Genomic DNA, 20,208 nt, shown 5'->3' with positions numbered 1-20,208 from the left:
TGCCTCAGACTGAGAGACCTGGGACTCTTTACCCTGGAAAAAAAAAAGACTGGGAGGGAATCTGCTTAATACATATAAATAGCCAAAGATGGAGGTTAGGCCTGGGCTCTTTTCAGTGGTGCCCAGTGATGGGACAAAGATCAGTGGGCACAGCTAGAACGCAGGGGATTTCACTTGAGCTTAAGGAAAAACTTCTTTCCTAGAGGGTGCTGGAGCACTGGACCAGGCTGTTCCAGTCTCTGGTGGAGATTTTCAAAATCCACCTCAACACATTCTTGTCCAATCTGATCTCGGCAAACCTGTTTCAGCAGCAGGGTTGGACTAGATGATCTCCAGTGGTTAGAGGAAATTCCAGCTGGAAGGACATCTATGGTATTTTAATTCATGTCTGTTCAATCTTTCCTCAAAAAACGTGGTGTTTTTTTCAGGAGATGCATTAAATAGCAAATACTTGGTGTAATCAGGCCATGAGTCGAATCCCTCAAGAGTGGAAAAGCCTCCTGTGCCTCAAGGCTGTGAATTTTGACGTTTCCAAATATTGCCCAGCAGGTGTCAGTGCAAGTTTGAGAAGGAAAGTTCTAAAGGCTGGTTTTGTCTGAGGTATAGAATGTGTATGAACGCCTGTGTTCACTGTCTTGTATGAGCATAAGACACTTTCTGAATGAAACCACATGCTTTTACATTAAAAATGACCTACTCATCAGCAGCATTTTACCCTGTTTGTCTCCAAAAAGGCTTACAACAGCTCAGCATTATTTATGTAACGTGTGCTGGTCTGCACAACATCCTCTGCAATACTTCTGCATTCTAATTGAGCCTCCTCTTCTGCAGGCTGCACACCCCCAGCTCCCTCAGCCTCTCCTCATAGGGTTTGTGCTCCAGGCCCCTCACCAGCTTTGTTGCCCTTCTCTGGACACCTTCCAGCACCTCAACATCTCTCTTGAATTGAGGAGCCCAGAACTGGACACAGTACTCAAGGTGTGGCCTGACCAGTGCTGAGTACAGGGGAAGAATAACCTCCCTTGTCCTACTGGCCACACTGTTCCTGATCCCGGCCTATCTGGCATTAACTAATTTCCTGCAGCCGAATACCGCTTGAAGTCAATGTACTGCTTGCCTACTAGATGGACTTGAGGAGCTCCCCTCTGCCTATGGCAGAAGGCAATGGTGAACCACAAAGGCTTTACGCATTTACTCACCAAATATGACCCAACTTGCGGGGCTAACTACAGCTTCAGACAGACCCACACGCTTTCAGGGAATTCTGTCTTTCTCGTCAACCACTGAGACTTCTGATTCTTCCCAGGCTCCACAGGCTGGGGGAAAGGAGGCAGACAATCTCTGACCTAGTCTCATGGCGCCTGTGGACCATCTGTGTACCTCCAGGACTTCTTGTCTTGGCAGGAGAGTTCCATGTGTAGGCAGGATGTCTTGTGATGTGCAAGTGGGTCCGACCCTTACTCCAGGTATAGTGGTGAGCCCACTCCCACTTCCTGTCTAGCCCCCTATAAAAACAGAGGAACTGCCTGTTTTGCTCTTTCTTGCCCTCCCTCCTTGCTTGACAGCATCACCATTCTGTTCCTGCAGCTCTTTGTTTTCCCACGTGGCCACCAATCCACGAGGTGGACAAACCCATTGCCATCAATCTGGTTATATATATATTTTGTATCTTGTTTTCCCTGTACCTTTTGTAACTCCCCTACCTCAAATGCCTTTTATTTATTGTAAAAGTTTTCTCTTTTAACTTCCAAATCAAAGTGAGACTGTTTATTTGGGTATACTTTACCTTTTCTTCTCTACATCTAATTCCCTTCATTTAAAAAGGGGGGGGGGGGGGGGGGGGGGGGGGGGGGGGGGGGGAAGAGGGAAAGGCATCCTATAAATTGTTATTGGTTCTATTAACTATATTTGAGTCTCTGAGAAATTTAAACTAGAACTGAGCCAATGTTCTAGCATAGAACAACACCTTTCAGCAGGGAAGTTTAGCTCCAGCTTGCTTGGGGTCATAGGAAATCCTTTATGAGTGGACCCAGTTTGTACTTTCCAGATTTGTTTAGCCCTCATTAAACAAATTCCGGTTCCTGAAAATCCTCTCTCCAGATGGCTGTAAATCTGTTCCAATATTTACTGTCTCACCTCGAAAGCTTCTAAGGTGAATTATAAAAGTAGGAAATATCTGTGCATCCCTTCAGTATACAGATTTGGAAGGAAATGGAGTATGAGTTAGAAAATATTTACTAAACAGTGTTAAAAATGCCCAAGTAGAGTTGCCAGAGTAGAATAATTAGCATTTGAAATCCTAAGAGGGAATTATCCTTTAAACTACCCAAGTCTAAATGGTTCAAAAAACAACAACTTTTCAGAATAAGCAGATACATCACAACAGTGGAGAAGGTTTTCTGGAGTCAGGGAGCACTTGGAGGTGGTAGGACTTTCATATTTGTGTATTGAGCAAGTTTAGAGGTGCTCATACTTTGACGGTGCTGGAGCACTGGACCTGGCAGCTCAGAGAGGTTGCAGAGTCTCCTTCTCTGGAGAGAATCCAAAACTGTCTCAACAATATAATCCTGGGCAACCTGATCCAGTCCCTTCCAACTCCTATCATTCTATGACTCATTCTACTAGAGCAGAGGTCCTCAAACTTTTTAAGCAGGAGGCCAGTCCACTGTCCCTCTGACACTGTTTGGGGACAGTCTATAGTTTGTTGGGGACTGGACTATAGTTGGGTTCCAGCCCAGTAGTGTCAGGGCTGGACTATAGTTTGGTTCCAGCCCAGTAGTGTCAGGGCTGGACTATAGTTGGGTTCCAGCCCAGTAGTGTCGGGGCTGGACTATAGTTTGGTTCCAGCCCAGTAGTGTTGGGGGCTGGACTATAGTTTGGTTCCAGCCCAGCAGTGTCAGGGCTGGACTATAGTTTGGTTCCAGCCCAGTAGTGTCAGGGGCTGGACTATAGTTTGGTTCCAGCCCAGTAGTGTCAGGGCTGGACTCCAGTTTGGTTCCAGACCAGCAGTGTCAGGGCTGGACTCTAGTTTGGTTCCAGACCAGCAGTGTCAGGGCTGGACTCTAGTTTGGTTCCAGCCCAGTAGTGTCAGGGCTGTACTCCAGTTTGGTTCCAGACCAGCAGTGTCAGGGCTGGACTATAGTTTGGTTCCAGACCAGCAGTGTCAGGGCTGGACTATAGTTTGGTTCCAGCCCAGTAGTGTTGGGGCTGGACTATAGTTTGGTTCCAGCCCAGTCCCAGCAGGTGCCTGGGGGCTGCGCAGGCCAGAGCAGATCAAGTGGCAGGAATGGCTGCTTGGTTTCTCCCCCAGCCCTGGCAGAGGAGGAGGTAGGGGTGGCAGGGAGGGTTCTGTAAATACCATCAAGCCAGATTGAGAACCCTGTGGGCTGTATCCAGCCTGCAGGCCATAGTTTGAGGACCCCTGTACTAGGGAAATGCACTGAATACAGTATCTGGGACATCTTGAGTGTGGAATAGAGATGCTGCACAGATACCTCCTGTGCTAGTTTGAGCCTAGCTGGGATATTTTGGCGAGAAGAATTATATTATAGGCTGTGAAAAGGAAGCAATGGTGATGTCTACTTCACTCATAGGCTTGCTGAGATGTATAAGAACAAGAACACAGATAAGGCTGTTTGCTTTCTGTCTTTGGGGCTGCACTTCACTCTAACCTAACCTGCCGTCTGTGTGACTGATCCATTGTGGTGGAGGGTCCAAACTGTGCCTTGAACACATATCCACCACCTGCCCTAAACACCTGCTCAAATACCCATTTTGGCCCCCCCTTCCCACTTGTTCTTCCCGGGTGGAAGAAGCTGGAAAGCAGGCAAAAGCTTTGGCACTTCTCAGTCCCCATATTTGGCCCTGTTTTGCAGCTTGCTTTGGTTTGTGATAAACACAGGTCAGGATCCTGGCCTGTGCAGCTGCCTTTCTGGGAGGAGTAACTCAGGACTGGTTCCAGGGCTGGCTTTACCTGTCGCTATTGGTCAAAGACGCTGGCCACAACGCTTCAAACCCTGCAAACTGCTGGTTCGATGTTGCTGCTGCTGCTGCTTTGCTCGCCGCCGGTTTGCCTCACTGCCTCTGTGTGCCACCACACTTTGCATCGTGCCCAAGTGGGGACTTGCCTAGGACCGGCAGCCTGAGCCTGCCCGTTCCAGCCCGAATGTAGGTAACGACCCAGCAACGTCCTAGCAACGAGTTTCGACCCTGGGGCTTGCTGCCGCCGCCCCAGCCCCAGGGCCGCCTCCTTGCTGCACACAGCGCTCAATCGGACTGCTCCAGCCCGAGGGCTTGCACTCAATCGGACTGCTCCAGCCCGCACACCTGCACCCTGCTGTGCCCAGGTGGCTGCTGACCGCCCGATGGAAGACCTCTGTGGTGTCCTTCTCAGACGGCCTGCTCCATTTGGAGTGAACAAGCAGCACAGTCCCATCGCATCAGCACCACCTGAAGTCCAGCACCTGGCTGTCACTGCAGATATTTCCCTCTTTATGCTTTTGGAGCACAAACAGTGAGACTTCTGAGCGGTGAGTACCCCAAGTCTGTAAAGGTTTATGCTCAACCTTTCAGCAGCAGTTTGTGCTGCAAGGCTCTCTAGTTAGAAACCTTCCTAAAGACTTTCCTACATCATTTACTTTGACTGCATTTATACACACACACATTTAATTTGACTGTGTATATATATGTATATATATACCTTGTGCAAAACAGTTTTACCAGCCACATCATAGAAGCTGTCTGTCTTAATTGTACATAACTTTGGGGAAGGTTTTTTTGTATCATTAATAAACTATTTGATAATTTTTCACATGGACCTCATTACAGTTCACTCCTAGCCCAGATTCAAACCCCTCCTTAACATCCATCTGCTTCCTGACCCCCCTGGCTGACCCTCCAAGCTCACCTTAAGTATAAGGCAAAGTCTGGGGTAAGGTAGAGGTGCAGGGAGGAGGTGGAAGGGTGGTTGGGAGCCCCTCCTGGGGACTCAGGTTTCTGGGAGGGCTGCTGTGTTTCTGTATTACCTTTTAACTTGTCTATTGCTGTCTATATCTTGTAAATACCTGCTTGTATTTTGTGTTAAGCTGTAAATATAAAGCTTCATTCTCCAATGTCCAGAGCCAGCTGAGTCTAGTCAGGGTGATTTTACTTAAGTGTGATGGGGGCAGGTGACACCCAAACCATCACACCTGCGTAGGACAGGACCTTCCGTGTTGTGTAGGGTTTTTTGCATGTCCAGGCATCCATGAGAAGTGGGGTCAAACACAGGCTGCCATTTCTGGTTGCAAAAAAACCAGAAACCAAACAAAATGAAACACAAACAAATGTGAAGTGACCGGGACATGTTGTGGGTCTAGATTGTCTTGCAGCTGTGACTCACAGATGGTACAGCAAGTGCAATTTCCTTTAAAACGTCTCTGAGCAGAGAGAACTTTGTGTAACACAGCTCTTTAGTTGTTGTTTCTTAGCCAGATGTTGAAGGAGGAAGGAAAGAATCATAGAATCATACAGTCCTTCAGGTTGGAAGAGACCTTTAAAGTTCATTCACTCCAACTCCCTTGCAGTCAGCAGGGACATCTTCAGCTAGAGAAGATTACTCAGAGCCCCAGGCAACCTGACCTGGAATGTTTTCAGAGGTGAGGTATCTACCACCTGTCTGAGCAACCTGGGACAGTGTCTCACCACACTCACTGTAAAACATTTCTTCCATAGGTCTAGTGTGACTCTCCCTCTTTTAGTTTAAAGCTATCTCCCCTTGTCCTGTCACAACAGGCCCTGCTAAAAATCTGTGCCCATCTTTATTGTAAACCCTTTTAACTACCAACAGGCTGCAATAAAGTCTCCCTGGAGGCTTCTCTTCTCCAGGCTGAACAACCCCAATTCTCTCAGCCTGTCCTTACAGCAGAGGGGTTCCAGCCCTCATATCATTGTTGTGGCCTCCCCTGGATCCACTCCAACAGGTTCCTTGCTGAGGACTCTGCATAGTTGGTTTGCTGTACAGTGGTGGTAGGTGTTTTTCATTCAGGTGTCAGTCACTACCTCCATAGCATCACAAAACACAGAATCTTTCTTCAGGTTGTTTTTAGAGGCTGCAAGTCCTGGAGAAGTGTGTGGTGGTCAAACTGCAGCATGAAAAGTCATAGCAGAGTTTCTGTATGATCTCCCTTTGTCCTTTGCACTACTCCTGGAGAAGCAGTAGTTCATTCTTCACATTCTTTCCAGGTCCCAATTGTATGTATCGATGAAAAAATGAGATGGAAATTAATTTTTTTTCCATTATGATCAGTCAAAATCATGTAAGAGGCTTACACTGAGCCTCTGTTGTCACAAATTTTGGTGCTGATGGTATTTTGCCTGTCTCCACAGACCTGGACTAAGCCTCTATGCCTCTACAAGGTTATGCAGCAGCTACTGCATTGGTACTACTGTAGGTCATTGCCTCGGTGTGCTCCGTTTGTCACGGCTGCCACAAAGAGAAACTTCAGCTGAAAGCTGTTTCCTAACAATTTTCACACGGTAAGAAGTTATTTATTGTTGTTTATGTATTATGTGATTTCCATGTGCACCTTCCCTGTGCTTTTAAGTTCCCAGGCTAGTTTATCCTGCAGAATCCAATAAAAAAGTGTAATTTCTCCCCAGGGTCATTTCTGTTCATGTTTGATATCACTTAAGATAACGAAGCTTTTTACTCCCACATCATAAAGGGTTTTGGGTTTGGATTTCTTTTTTCTATCTATATTTTTTTTCCTTCAACACAAAGTGTTGCTTACATCCCTTCTCAAGAATGCTCTTAGTTATGTGAAATGTGGACGTGTTGTCTGGGGCAATCTCTTATCTACCCCAGATTCAAAAAGTCTGGTTTGGTACAAGGCTTAGGCTGTGTGGGTTTTGTTGTGATTTGGGTGTTTTTTTTTCCCTTCTTTTAAAAATATGTGTGTGTGTGTCTGTGCCTTGTTCAAAAACACCACTGCCCCCATCTAGGAACAATGCAGCATTCACATCATTTCCTGAAAGAGCTGAGCTGGACGGCAATTATCTCCTCACCAAGCAGGCTGCAACAACAGTTCCTGATATTCTTCTCAAATATTTCTACTTCTCAGGAATCCGGAAAAAATAATTCCATGAGACGGTGTTATGAATGAAGCTATGACATTTCAGCTTCCTTCGCTTGGAGTCAGGCATCCCGAGGTAATAAATTACCGTGTGCTTGGCAGTGCTGGGAGGGGGTGATCTGCCCGTGGCAAATTGTTTTTCTTCCCAGCAGGAGCACTGAAATGCTTTTCCATCCTCCTCTCACACGGCTCCTTTGCTAATGGGCTTTCAGCAGCCATCGCATGAATGACACATAGAAGGAGCCTGACAGCAAAGTACCTTGAGCTAAATTTGCTTAGGGATAGGAAAGCATAACAAAGTAAAAAGTATAATTAAGTTATTTGGGTTGGTTTTGGTTTTGTTTTTTCATTTTCCATCTGTGAAATAAAGCCAGTAGCATGGTCTGAGAACAGGAAAACCATAGAATCATAGAATCAACCTGGGAGGATTCAAGAGTTCTAGCACTTGCACTCTTTTGTTGTGACTTGGGGTTTTGCATTTCATAAACCTTTGGCAGTGGGTACAGCAGCTGCCTGTGCATTCACAAGAGATGAGCTCCTGTACAGCAGGTAGACTTTCAGAAGTGATTGTTCTGCTCTTTTGCTTGTCAGCAGCGTGGCTGAGAAGGTGGACATCATGTGCATGGCCTCCTTGTGTGATGTGATGTTAGATTAAATGAGATTAGATTAGACTAGGTTAAAATTTGTGTGGCAGTGGGATTAGGGCAGTGATCCTCCCTCTGTACTTGGCACTGATCAAGTCACACTTCAAATCCCCTCACTGCAAGAAGAACATTGAGGTCCTGGAGCGTATCCAGAGAAAGGCAATAAAGCTGGAGAAGGATCTGTCAAACAGCTCTTCTGAGGAGCAGCTGAAAGAACTGGGATTGTATAGTATGGAAAAAAGGAGGGTCAGGGGAGACCTTCTTGCTTCCTACGACACCTCCAAAGGAGGTTGAAGCCAGGTAGGGGCTGGACTTTCTCCCAGGAAAGAAGTGACAGAGCATGATGAAATGGCTTCAAGTTGCACCAGGGGAGGTTTAGGTTGGTCCTGAAGGAAAATGTCTTCCCTGAAAGGCTTGTCAAGCCCTAGAACAGGCTGCCCATAGCAGTTGTGGAGTTGCCATCCCTGGAGGGATTTAAAAGGTATGTGCATGTGGCACTGAGGAGATGGTTTAGTGGTGACCTGCCAGTGTTGGGGTAATGGTTGGACTTTATGATCTCTTCCAACCAAAACGGTTCTGTGATTCTGTGTGGGTCTTGCCCTCAAAAGTTGCTTCTCAAGGGACACAGTTGGTTCTGTGCTTTCCCTCCCATTTCTGTTCTGTGCTTGGTTCTAATGAACAAGGGTGCCCTCTCAGCTCTGGTTCCAGTGAACAATGACGCCCTCTCAGCTCTAACATTCCTCTGTTACCCACCTTGTCCCTGGCAGTGCTTTTCTCCACCAAGCCAAAATCAGGGGTTGCACAGTCCTGATTATTTTTTTCCCTTCTTTTTTTTTCATACTTTACCATGAAAAGGTCAGTTTGGTTTATTTTATGGTAAAAGGTCTAAAACTTGAGAATGGAAAAGGTGGATGTAAACTGTTTTCATGGAGTTTAAGTAAGGTTAAGCAGAGTTCCCACAAGGTCTGTACTGGTGCTGGCACTGTCTGATGTTTCACTTGGAGGAAGGCAAAAGCAGGAGGGTGGTAAAATCAACACATGGACCTAAAAAGTTCCTTGGTCACATATAGAAAGGAAGTGAAGGAAATGCAGAAGGACTTATCAAAGAGCAGGCAATCTGACATGATCATGGAGCTGTGGTTGCAGTGTTATGTGATTTGGGGAAGAATGGTGACTATTTATATGTACTAGATTTAAAATTTACTAAAGTCAGCTTGGAAAAAGATACAGGAGTTGCTGTGAAGAACTGAGTGCAGTGTTTGACTGAAAACCAAATAGGTATGTGGGAAGTGTTAAGAGAAAAGAAAACTAATTAAAATACAACCATGTAATGCTACACATCCAGTTGGCAGCTGTCACTAGTGGTGTGCCCCAAGGAGCAGTGCTGGACCCAGGACTGTTCAATATCTTTACTGATGATCTAGTTGAGGGGATTGAGTCCAGCATCAGTAAGTTTGCAGATGACACCAAGCTAGGAGCAGGTGTTGATCTGTTGGAGGGTAGGAGAACCCTTCAGAGGGACCTTGACAGGCTGGATGGGTGGGCAGAGGCCAGTGGGATGAGATTTAACAAGGCCAAGTGCAGGGTCCTACACTTTGGCTACAACAACCCCAAGCAGTGCTACAGGCTGGGGACAGAGTGGCTGGAGAGCAATATACAAGTTAAAGGTAATACAGAAACACAACAGCCCTCCCAGAAACCTGAGTCCCTAGGAGGGGTTCCCAACCACCCTTCCACCCCTCTATCTTATCCTAGAGTTTGCCTTATGTTCAAAGTGAGTTTGGAGGATCAGCAAGGGAGGTCAGAAAGCAGAAGGATTAGTTACACAAAAGAAGCCCAGGGAAAAAGAACAGGCTCTGACAGAGACCCACAGACACTGACTCTCCCTCTCTGTCTTATCTATGTTTTGTGTTCTTGTTCTTATACATCTCAGCAAGCCTGTGAGTGAAGTATACATCACCATTGTTTCCTTTTCACAGCCTGCAATCTATTTTTTCTCACTAAAATGTTCCAGTTAGCCTCAAGCTAGCACACACTCTAAAGGGGAGAAGTTCTGAGCTGCAGTGGCTGCTTCTGTGGAGCAAGAGCGAGAGCAAGCGTGCTCCTCTCCATAGCAGAACCCCATTCCTAGCCCTGTCAGTTTGACTGTGGTTAGTTGCTCAGTTAGTGGGTTGTCCAAGCCAGCAAGAGGACCTTAGACTTAGGGGCTCCAGAGACAAAAAGCTGATAAAGATCAGCCCCTCACAAGCCTCACCTTAAGTTCTGTCCTGCCTGAGATGGTGTGTGGGGATGTGGTTGCAACTGCCATAGCCTTGCACTGCAAGGACAGTGAGGTTCTGGAGTGGGTACAGAGAAGGATAACAAAATAGCTCTAGAGAAGGTTTAGGTTGGATATTAGGAAAAATATCTTCCCTAAAAGAGCAGTCAACACCATAGCTATAGAAGAAAAGTTGACAAAAATGTAATACTTGAGTCTTGAGCATCCCACAGAGTAGCTGGCTTGGGCTTCTTCGCAGAGACATGGTGAGCAGTAGGTGTTGGAAAGGTTTCCAGTTAGCACTGGCATACTTCACAAAGCAGAGAAGGTATTAAAATGGCAAAACAGACCTAAATTAATAATTAAAAAGAACCCACCTTTGCCAGTCACAACACAGCAAATACTTTCCATGCTCTGTAAGCCATACATCAACATTTAGGCTGATTAAAGTTTGATAAACTACTAACTTCCCCATTTTCTGATAAGAAGGCTGGGGCCCAAGATAAAGTGGTGTCATGCTGGGGAGGACAAACACCCCAGCATCCAATAAACTCTTTATGCATTTATTTTGTTAAGGCTGATTCCCATTTCCTTTGTAACTCTCTGTTTATTAATGAGTTGACTCATCCAGAGTGCAGCAGCTTGTTTTCACACCAGAGAGATGGATTTGCACTCTGGCCAAGAGGAATCAGAGGCAGAGATAACAGCCAGCAACAACAATAGTCTTCCTTGCTCTGTTTGCCAAGAGCTGTTGGCAGAAAGGATTCAGGGTGTAACTTATCATCAATGCAGGGAGAGTCTTGAGCTCGGGAAGCACAGGGATTGCTGCTTGCCTGTAGCAGATAAACAGCAGGATGCAACCAAGAGCCAAGCTTCATTGCAGGCTTTACCTGGTGGTGGACATGGCAGGCATCTATCAGTGAAGAGAAATCTCTGAGACAACAAGCAGGTTATTTTAAGTAGCTTATGACTCAGCAGACAAAGGCAACAGGCTTTTTTTCAAGCACCAGATACACACTGACAAAACCCTGAATATAGTTTGGTCCTGTGGTAAGTATTCATGAACTTAATCTCATTAAGTTCAACAAGGACAAGTGTAGGATCCTGCACCTGGGAAGGAATAACCCTGTGCAGCGGTACAGGTTGGGGGCAGACCTGCTGAAAAGCAGCTTCACAGAGGAAGACCTGGGAATGCTGGTAGACAAGAAGTACACCATGGGCCAGCAATGTGCCTTTATGGCCAAGAAGGCAAATGATGTCCTGGGGTGCATTAAGAAGAGTGTTGCCAGCAGGTTGAGCGAGGTTCTCTTCAACGACAAAGGTCTGGGAATACTTGGAAGGAGTTTGTCTTCCTTACTCTCCCCAGAAGGGATACCCTTTTGGTAAGATGCTTCCTTGGCACTGCTGAGTCTGTCTTGTCCCAGGTAATTACATGAGTAATTCAGTTGTGTTTGATTTCTGCAGTGGCAGTCATTAAGAATCTGTGTATGCTGCAAGTGTAAATAAGTTGTGCTATTAGTGCATCCAACTGCTTGGATGTAACCAGACCTGCTGGTATCAGGCATGTAACCACCTGCCCTAACTAGCATCCTTAGCATGAGATAAATCCAGCCACCCTTAGCCCCTCTAATCTCTGAGGACTAGCTAGAAACAAGGGGGTTCATCTCATTACTATATTGACCCTCACTTTTGTCATGGTTTGGGAGTTACCCCCCAGCTGCCCTTCCACCTTCTCCCCACCCCTCTACCTTACCCTGAACTCTGCCTTATGTTCAAGGTGAGTTTGGAGAGTCAGGCAGGGGGGTTAGGAAGCAGAAGGATTAGTCAGGCAGCAAGTTAGGTTAGAGAGAGAAGTGCAGCCCAAAAAGCCAGAGAGAGACTCTGTGTTATCTGTGTTTGGGTTCTTGTTCTTGTACATTTCAGCAAACCTACGAGTGAAGCAGACATCACCAGTGTTCCCTTTTCACAGCCTATAGTCTAACTCTTCTCACCAAAACACCCCAGCTAGGCTCAAACTAGCACAGGGAGAGAATGATTTTTCCACCTCTTGAAGAAGCTTTAACGAATTGATGTTTGAAAATATATCAAAGATTAGAAATAATTGCAAGGAGGGGGGGGAAGTTAATATTCAGCTTTATCCTTTGTGGCAATAAATGTTCACAGGCAACACTTTGCTTTCTTGACTATTAACACCATTATGGAATGTTTCTACATACTTACAGATCTGTATAGAGAACTATCATAGTCTAGTGAGAGCATTTCTGACAAAGCCTTTTTCAAAGTCAAAGTCCATTTTATGAAATAATTTTTCTCCTTTCCCTCCTTGTTCGTTTGCCAAAGTCAGAAGACTGCTTCTCCATCTGATCTTTCCACCTGCTCTTTTAGTCAGAGTGACTGCAAAACCAATGTCTTGAGGTACCTAGTGTATCAGAGAGGTGCCTTGTAAGCACGGCTATAAACAGGCAATATTGCACAGTGTTATTATGTAAGATTAATAGTTCACATCCCAAGAGCAGGTCCATCTGCACCAGTGGGGCTCCAGGCACAGCAACATGAGAAACATGGCATGTAAATCCCCAAAACTTCTTTCACAGTGTCTCATTGTGGACAGCTACTGAAGATACAAGTATCTAGGGACAGTATGGTGCCTTTAAAGATGGAAGTGACATAAAGCCCTCGATTTTGGTGTTCCCTCTAACTTTGTAGAAGCTTGAGTATGTATCTCAAATGCATGGATCAGGTTCTAATCAGTAATAATTGAAGTCTAACAGTAGTAATTGCATGTTAGAGTACCCGGAATGGGATATCTCCTTTTCCTATCAGACGTTGAGCATGCAAAGGCTTGGAAAATTAACTAAAGGCAATAAAGACAATGACGTGTATTGATTTAGGGAGCTCTGTCAAGGAACTGCACTTCCTTCTTCTGCTATCTGAACTTTATCAGCAAACACAGGTCCCAAGTCAGATGTCACTGTGACAACAGATGTTGATCGTAACTGTCAAGGGTTAGGGCTAAGCTGGCCACTAAATGACTGACAGATGCTCTTTATGAACCCTGCTCCCTTCCCTTGGGAAGAGAGAAGGAATAAGGGAGACACATTGATGAGCTGGGAAAGAAAACTAAACCAGCTTTAAGGAAAACAATCCAATTAAATAGATACAAACCAATATGGAACCTGACCCTTGAGGGCAATGACTTCACCATCACCACTGACGCTGAGTACAGGCACTAGGGAAGTCCCAGACTGGACTCAGTGGCAGATGAGAACCAAATTCTGGAGCTGGATTCTGGAACTGGATTCAGGAATGCCCAGGTTGGGGTAGAAGGCAAATGGAAAGGGTCCTTCTTGGATGCTGGCCATTGAAGATGAGGTGTTATCCCTCAGTTTTATCCTGAAGATAGGCTGCAATCCCTTGTTTGTCAGTTTAGGGTCACCTGTCCTGTCCGCTCCTCTCTGCAGGTGCCACCTCTTACTTCCTGCACTCCAATGTGGGACATGAGGTGTAGCAGTGACCTTGATCTGCATAGGAGCAAGTCTAAGCAAGAGCTTTTCTGCACCCCAGCCCTTGGCAGTTACTCTAACCATCAGCATTATCACTGCTGGAAGCAGCCACTGTCTGTGAAAACATATCATGTACATAGTGCAGTCACTCAGAAGGGACTAAGCTGAGAAGATAAAACAATGAACAGAATTAGTTCTGTTCTAGCTCAAATCAGAACAGCAATAACAGATACTAAAAAGCTTATTTGTGAGCAGGACTTCTCATTCTTTATTTTTTTAAATCCATGTTTTGATCTTTCCCTGTGCAGTAGAGATGTCCAAATAGCCTTGTGTTACAGCTATAACCTCACTGTAGTTTGAATGAATAAGCTGTGAGGAACAGGAAACAACAAACTTAAAAGAAGAATAAGGTAAAAGTTAATCATATGCTAGAAGTTGCTTCTATGTCTGCTTTTTGGACTGCTCAGTAGGACAGATTCACTATTTATGATATATATTTTTACCAAGTAATATGCAAGTATTAGAAAATTAATCCTCACATCACTCACTGAGTATAAATTTATACAGAGTTGTCAATGGTACAGTGACTCATCAGAAAGGTTTTGAGTTTAATGCATCTCTCCAAACCTGGTAGCCCTGAAGGCTTCAGTTTGGATACTGTGAAGGTGCCGGAGCCTTGACCCAGGCTGTCCAGAGAGTTTTTGAAGTCTTTTTCTCTTGAGAGATTCCAAAACCACCTGGACATTACAATCTTGTGCAACCTGCTCTGAGTGAGCCTGCTTTAGCATAGGGCTTGGACTAGATGATCCCCAGAGGTCTCTTCCAACTGAGATTCTGTTATTCTGTGCTTCAGCTGGTGATGTCTGAGGTAGGCTTGTGCAGGTAGTGCCTGTGCACTGGGAGAGTGGGAGGCTCAAGTCAGCTACCTGTGAGTCACACACTGACAAGATCTACTTTGGATAAGCTAATATAATTTCATTGGAGCATCAAGAGCTTTGTGTCTAGAAGCACAGCTTGTTCTTTCCCCTTGCTGGCTTCTGCTGCTTGAGCTGCACCTGCCTGCTGTCTTCCCTGGATGCTGTTTTGGCTGCTGCTGCTTTTGCTGCTTCACTGCCGCTTGACCCTTTCTCCATCTTCCTTAAGGTTGCTATATTTTTTTCTCTAGTAGTTTATGTCTCTTTATACTGTTCTACTTACACTCTAATTATTGTGTAGAATCATAGAATCAACCAGGTTGGAAGAGACCTCCAAGATCATCCAGCCCAACCTAGCACCCAGCCCTGTCCAGTTAACCAGACCATGGCACTAAGTGCCTCGGCCAGGCTTTTCTTGAACACCTTCAGGGACAGTGACTCCACCACCATCCTGGGCAGCCCATTCCAATGCCAATCACTCTTTCTGCCAACAACTTCCTTCTAACATCCAGCCTAGACTTCCCCTGGCACAACTTGAGACTGTGTCCCCTTGTTCTCTTGCTGGTTGTCTGTGAGAAGAGATCAACCCCCACCTGGCTACAGCCTCCCTTCAGGTAGTTGTAGACAGCAAAAAAAAATAGGGAACAAGCTCCAGATCCAACTCCCACACCCAAAAATCTGTTTAATATAAAGTCCTACATACAAAGCCTTAACAAACTTTTTTGGCTTGTACTGAGAGATTCAATTTAATGTTTTCTATCAGTAGGCACATAGAAGAGCCAAATTTGAAGGGAGCGAAGTACACACATAGGGAAGGCATTTGTGCCTAAAACCTCATCAGCTAACTCCCATTTAAAAGGCTGGCTATTTGCTTTAGTGTTGAATCTGTTGGCTCCTCTGAATCTGCATTTGACATCAACTGTTACAGAGGAAAGGAGTTGATTAGTGCTCCAAAACATCCAATTAGATTATGTGACATACTCAAAGTATAGGACAAACATTAAGTAATGGCAGCCCTGTCAGTCAGAATTACAGTCTTCTGTTCTGCATCTTCTCTTTTAAAGAGAGGTGGTGTCACAGTTCAGAAGAGAAAAATGAAGGGAAAGAAACTGCTCCTATTTGTCCCCTAAACTGCATCTGGCTTTAAAAGGACAACATCAGAATCCAACTTTTATTTGGGTGGATATTGGAGTATGCTGGATATGAACCACCCTTCTCTGGTTATGAGAAGCATACAGGGCAGATCAGGGAGAATGTGCTGATCAAAAAAAGAATTAAAACCAGTTTCCTTGCTCCACAGTATGTAGAGCTGGCCAGAAACTATGAACACAAGTGGGGTTTGGTTTCTTTTTTTCCTAATCTTCATTCACCTTATGCGTATCTCTGAGCACTTTAAAGTGCTGCTCATGCCTGCAGCTGCTTGGTTTTATGTAGGATATGTGAACCCTGTAATGTGTTAAATATCACAATGGACCAGCATTCATACTGGCAGATAAAAGCAGCTGCAGGTTACTTAAGAGGGTGTGTACAGTGTAATTGAAGAAAACTCAACCATGGAAAAAATAGCCTCCAGGATTCCATCATTAAGAGGAGCACAGTAAAACAGCTGCAGAATTAACAGACAGGAAATTCTTTCTTTATGATCCATGAAATCTTCAATGTATAGTATCCTATTCCTCCTAACACATTCTAAATGGCACATCAGAACTTCCCTGTTTGTTAATTTTGCAGAGCAGTGACTTACAATTGTAAGTAAATTGCCTGAAAGCAAAATTCTGTTTCATTTGACTGAACCCTAAGAATCAGAGGACCACAGAGTAGCACTTCCAGCAATTATATATTCCTTTCCTGAAGCCATTGGAGAGGGAAGCTATTGAAACTGGGATTTGTGGCCACAGTGTTCAGTCCCAGAGAGGGGTGGTTGACCAACACAATGAGGATACATTTCCTTCAGAAAGAGGAGCTCTCACTTGCCTTGTCATTGCTCTTTCCTTACTGCTGGGCCATTTTCTAGGCTGTGAAATGTGTAATATTTTGTGGGTGGCAAAATGAAGTAATTTTATTCAACAGCTTGTAGTAATTACCTCTCCTAACCTTTCATGAGAGGTACAAATTAGTGAAGAAAAAAGGGCTATAGGCTCACAGATGCAATATTGCATTTCTTTTCCACTGAGATTACCTCTTCCCCTTTGTGGTATCACCAAAATTACATAACACTGTGTTCCCTGAGGCTTTATAGCTTGGGATTCAAAGGACTGCTTTCAAATTGTAACTTGTTCTATACTCTGAGCTTTAGAAGTCTCTTAGGGAGGTCACACACATGAGCTTGTCTTTCTATGTGTGTGTGTGAATTATAGCTACAGTTAAAAGTGGAATGTAAAATGAGAAAACTATATTTACATATCAAGTTAAATGATACATCTGAGATACAAATTACTGTGAAGAAGCATTAAATCAAAGCATCCCAGTCTTTGAATATGATTGGAAGCAGAAAACTCAGGTGGTTTTAGATTTCCCCAAACAAGAACTAATACCAAACAAACAAACAAAACCACCAAAGGAAATAAAAAGGTTAGGAAAAGTATCTTGGTTTAGAAAATTGTTGTGATGTAACCCCAGTGGGTAACTGAGCCCCACAAAGCTTCTTGCCTACTCCCTCACAAGTGGGATAAGGGAAAGAATCAGAAGGGCATTCATGGTTTGAGATAAAGACAGCTCAATAGGTAAATGTGTGCACAGGAAAAGCACAACAAGCACAAAAGGTCATCCAAGAGAGCAGAGCTCACATGCTAACAGTGACAAGTTGGGCAGAAGTGAACTTCATGACGTTCAGCCAGAGCAAGTGTAGAGTCCTACACCTAGGGAGGAATGATTGCATGCACCAGTATAGGTGAGGGCTTGACCTGTTGAGAAGCAGCTCTGTGAAGAAGAACCTGGGAGAGCTGGTGGTCAAGTTATCCATGAGCCAGCTATATGTCCTTCTGGCCAAGAAGGCAAATGGTATTCTGAGTGTGGCCACCAGGTTGACTGAGGTTCTCTTGCTCCTTTAGTCTGCCCTGGTGAGGCTGCATTTGCAGGATCGTCTCCATCTCTGGGTTCTGCTGTTCAAGAGGGACAGAGAACTACTGGAAAGAGTCTGTCTTTGGAACCATTTGCCTTAGGTTCTGCCTGTTGAGTTGCTTTGTGAATGCTTAAGTACTTACTTTGGGACAGATATCTGGGAAGTTTGGCTCTTGGATGTCAGTCTGCTGCTGATGAGCAAAAGCTTATTACCCTTGGCAAAACCTCTGGGGCACAGGAGACAGAGGCTAGAGACCCAGACAGGAGGTCACCTGATGATGGTGTGATGCACTGGGGTGCAGAAGAAGGGTGGGAAATGATAGTGACAGCTAGGAAATGGGGACCTTGGTGACTGGCTGAACTCTTTTGCATATCACACTTCATCTGATGCACCTTCAACTTGTGTGATAGGGACATGAGTGTGGTTTAGGTTGTGTGAAACCTTTGTGGGTGTTCTTCTAAGTAAATTTAGAGAGGCAGCTGTTGTTGCCAGGCCACCTGTAAAGCTATTTTGACTGTCCTTCTCTTCATCCTTTCTGTGTTCCAAATGCAGTTAATAGAAAAAGCAAGATGAGAGCTAAAATTTACCAGTTCCAAAGGCAGAGGGATAAGTGGGCTGGAGTGATGTGGTGGACAAAACTATTGAGTTTCAATCAAGATCCAAATCAGCAAGCAGGAAACACTAACTTGCATAAACAATATTAATCTTACTAGCATTTTACAGAGAGGCAAGAGGTATTATGAGAGAAATTTATTCCTGTTAGTTTTGACATAGCAGTACTTCTTGGTGGTTATTGAGATCATGACTTTAATGCATACCTTCTCATCCTGGGAATGTTGAACCATTACACTCATGTTTCTACTGAAAGTGATGATATATGTGGGTCTGCATTTCAGATGGACACCTTAAAATCACACATTCATTTAAAACTATTTCAGTTTTTAATTAAGAGGCTCAGCAATTTAATTTCATTTAAGTCTATTTTTAGATAGAGATAAAGCAGACCACAAGTAGACCAGTATGGAAAAGGAAACAGCTTGCTTATCAAGAGGAGGTACTTTCTGTGGTCAGATCACTCACCTGGTTGTATCAGGACTGTTTTTCAAGGTCTGAGAATTAGTCATTCTCACCCTCTCTGATATTGCTTCATAAAGTTTAAGGGGCTTTTTTGGGTATTTTTCCATATGCTGTGTGGGGAGAATAAAGTGCACTTCTCTTCCCCCCCTTTTTCAAATTAGTGATTAATCATTCACTGAATGTGAAAAGAACAGAAATAACCCTTGTACAAAGAAAAGATATCTCTACATGTTGGGTTTTTTCCTTAATATGTAATTCTTCCTGACTCTGTTGATGTCCCTTGCAATGCTTCTGTAGGATAAATGTGAGCTGAGCCAACAGAGACAGTGGAAATGAGCCCAGCCGAAGAGATGGGCATGCACAACGTGTCACACACGGGCAATGCAGGGAGCTCCTTCCTGGTGTTAGTCCTGTGGAAGTGATAGTCTTAGAGGGAAATGTTCAGACAAAAGACAAAGTGGGGAAAGAAGAGTCTGGAATACACAGTATGAAGCAAAGTCTACATGTCTAGCCACATTAGTGCACTTGACTGCAAGCAGCAGCTTGTTAGAGAAGAGAAGGAATGGTGTCAGGCTGAGCCTGTTATGCTGTCTGTAAGCATTGCTGTTACATGAGCACAGATGCCTGCAGAGGTGGATGTGTGGGGTACAAAGGCCAGCCTTGTATGCCTGCATCTGCCTGCTGATTTATGCTGTTGCCTGACATCCTCATCTAAATGCAGTTTCACAGAATCACAGAATGGTAGGGGATGGAAGGAGCCTCTGGAGATCTTCCAGTCCAATACTCTTGCTAAAGCAGAGTTACCCAGAACAGGATGCCCAGGATTGCATCCAGGCTGGTTTGGAATCTCTCCAGAGAAGGAGACTCCACAACCTCTCTGAGCAGCCTGCTCCAGTGCTCTGGCACCCTCACAGGAAAGAAGTTTCTCCTTATGTTCAAGTGGAACCTCCTGGGTTCTGTTTTCATAGAATCATAGAATGGATTAGTTTGGAAGGGACCTCAGAGATATCTACTCCAACCACCAGCCATGGGCAGGGATGCCTTGCAACTTAGGCTTGGTTGATGAAGGCCCCATTCAAGTTGGCCTTAAACACCTTCAAGGAGGGGGCATCCACAACAACTCAGGGCAACCTACTCTGGGCAACCTACTCCAAGACCACACTTGCTAGGAGCTGATCAAGAGCTGCTCATTACCTCCAAACATTAGCTGGCACCCTCGGGGCCCAGAAAAATCCTTCATCTGCATGGAGAACTCCACCCTCCACTAATAAATGAACTGTCTAGCAGTAGACACTTGACAAGGGTATACATGGAGCTCTGCTATGGAGAGTGTTCTCTTCACACAGAAGCAGCCTGGCAGTCTGTCATAGGCTGACTTGAATCTGCTGCTGTTATTCACACCATGCTCATAACACTTTCCCATTAAACTAGGTGAGCCACTGATCTTTAGCTACATCACCATCTCAAGGATCTGCAGTTGAAATCTAAACCAAAATTAATTTAAACTGGAGCAATTATAGAAAGACAAACCCCTCTTCTGTGTTACATCAGGGGCAGCTGTCTTGTAACTGATTTGCCATTGGAATGGGCTGCCCAGGGAGGTGGTGGAGTCACGATCCCTGGAAGTGTTCAAGAAGAGA

The sequence above is a fragment of the Pogoniulus pusillus genome, chromosome 21 (genome assembly GCF_015220805.1).
Source record: "Pogoniulus pusillus isolate bPogPus1 chromosome 21, bPogPus1.pri, whole genome shotgun sequence".
NCBI lineage: Eukaryota > Metazoa > Chordata > Aves > Piciformes > Lybiidae > Pogoniulus > Pogoniulus pusillus.
Note: the sequence above shows the minus strand (reverse complement) of the source record.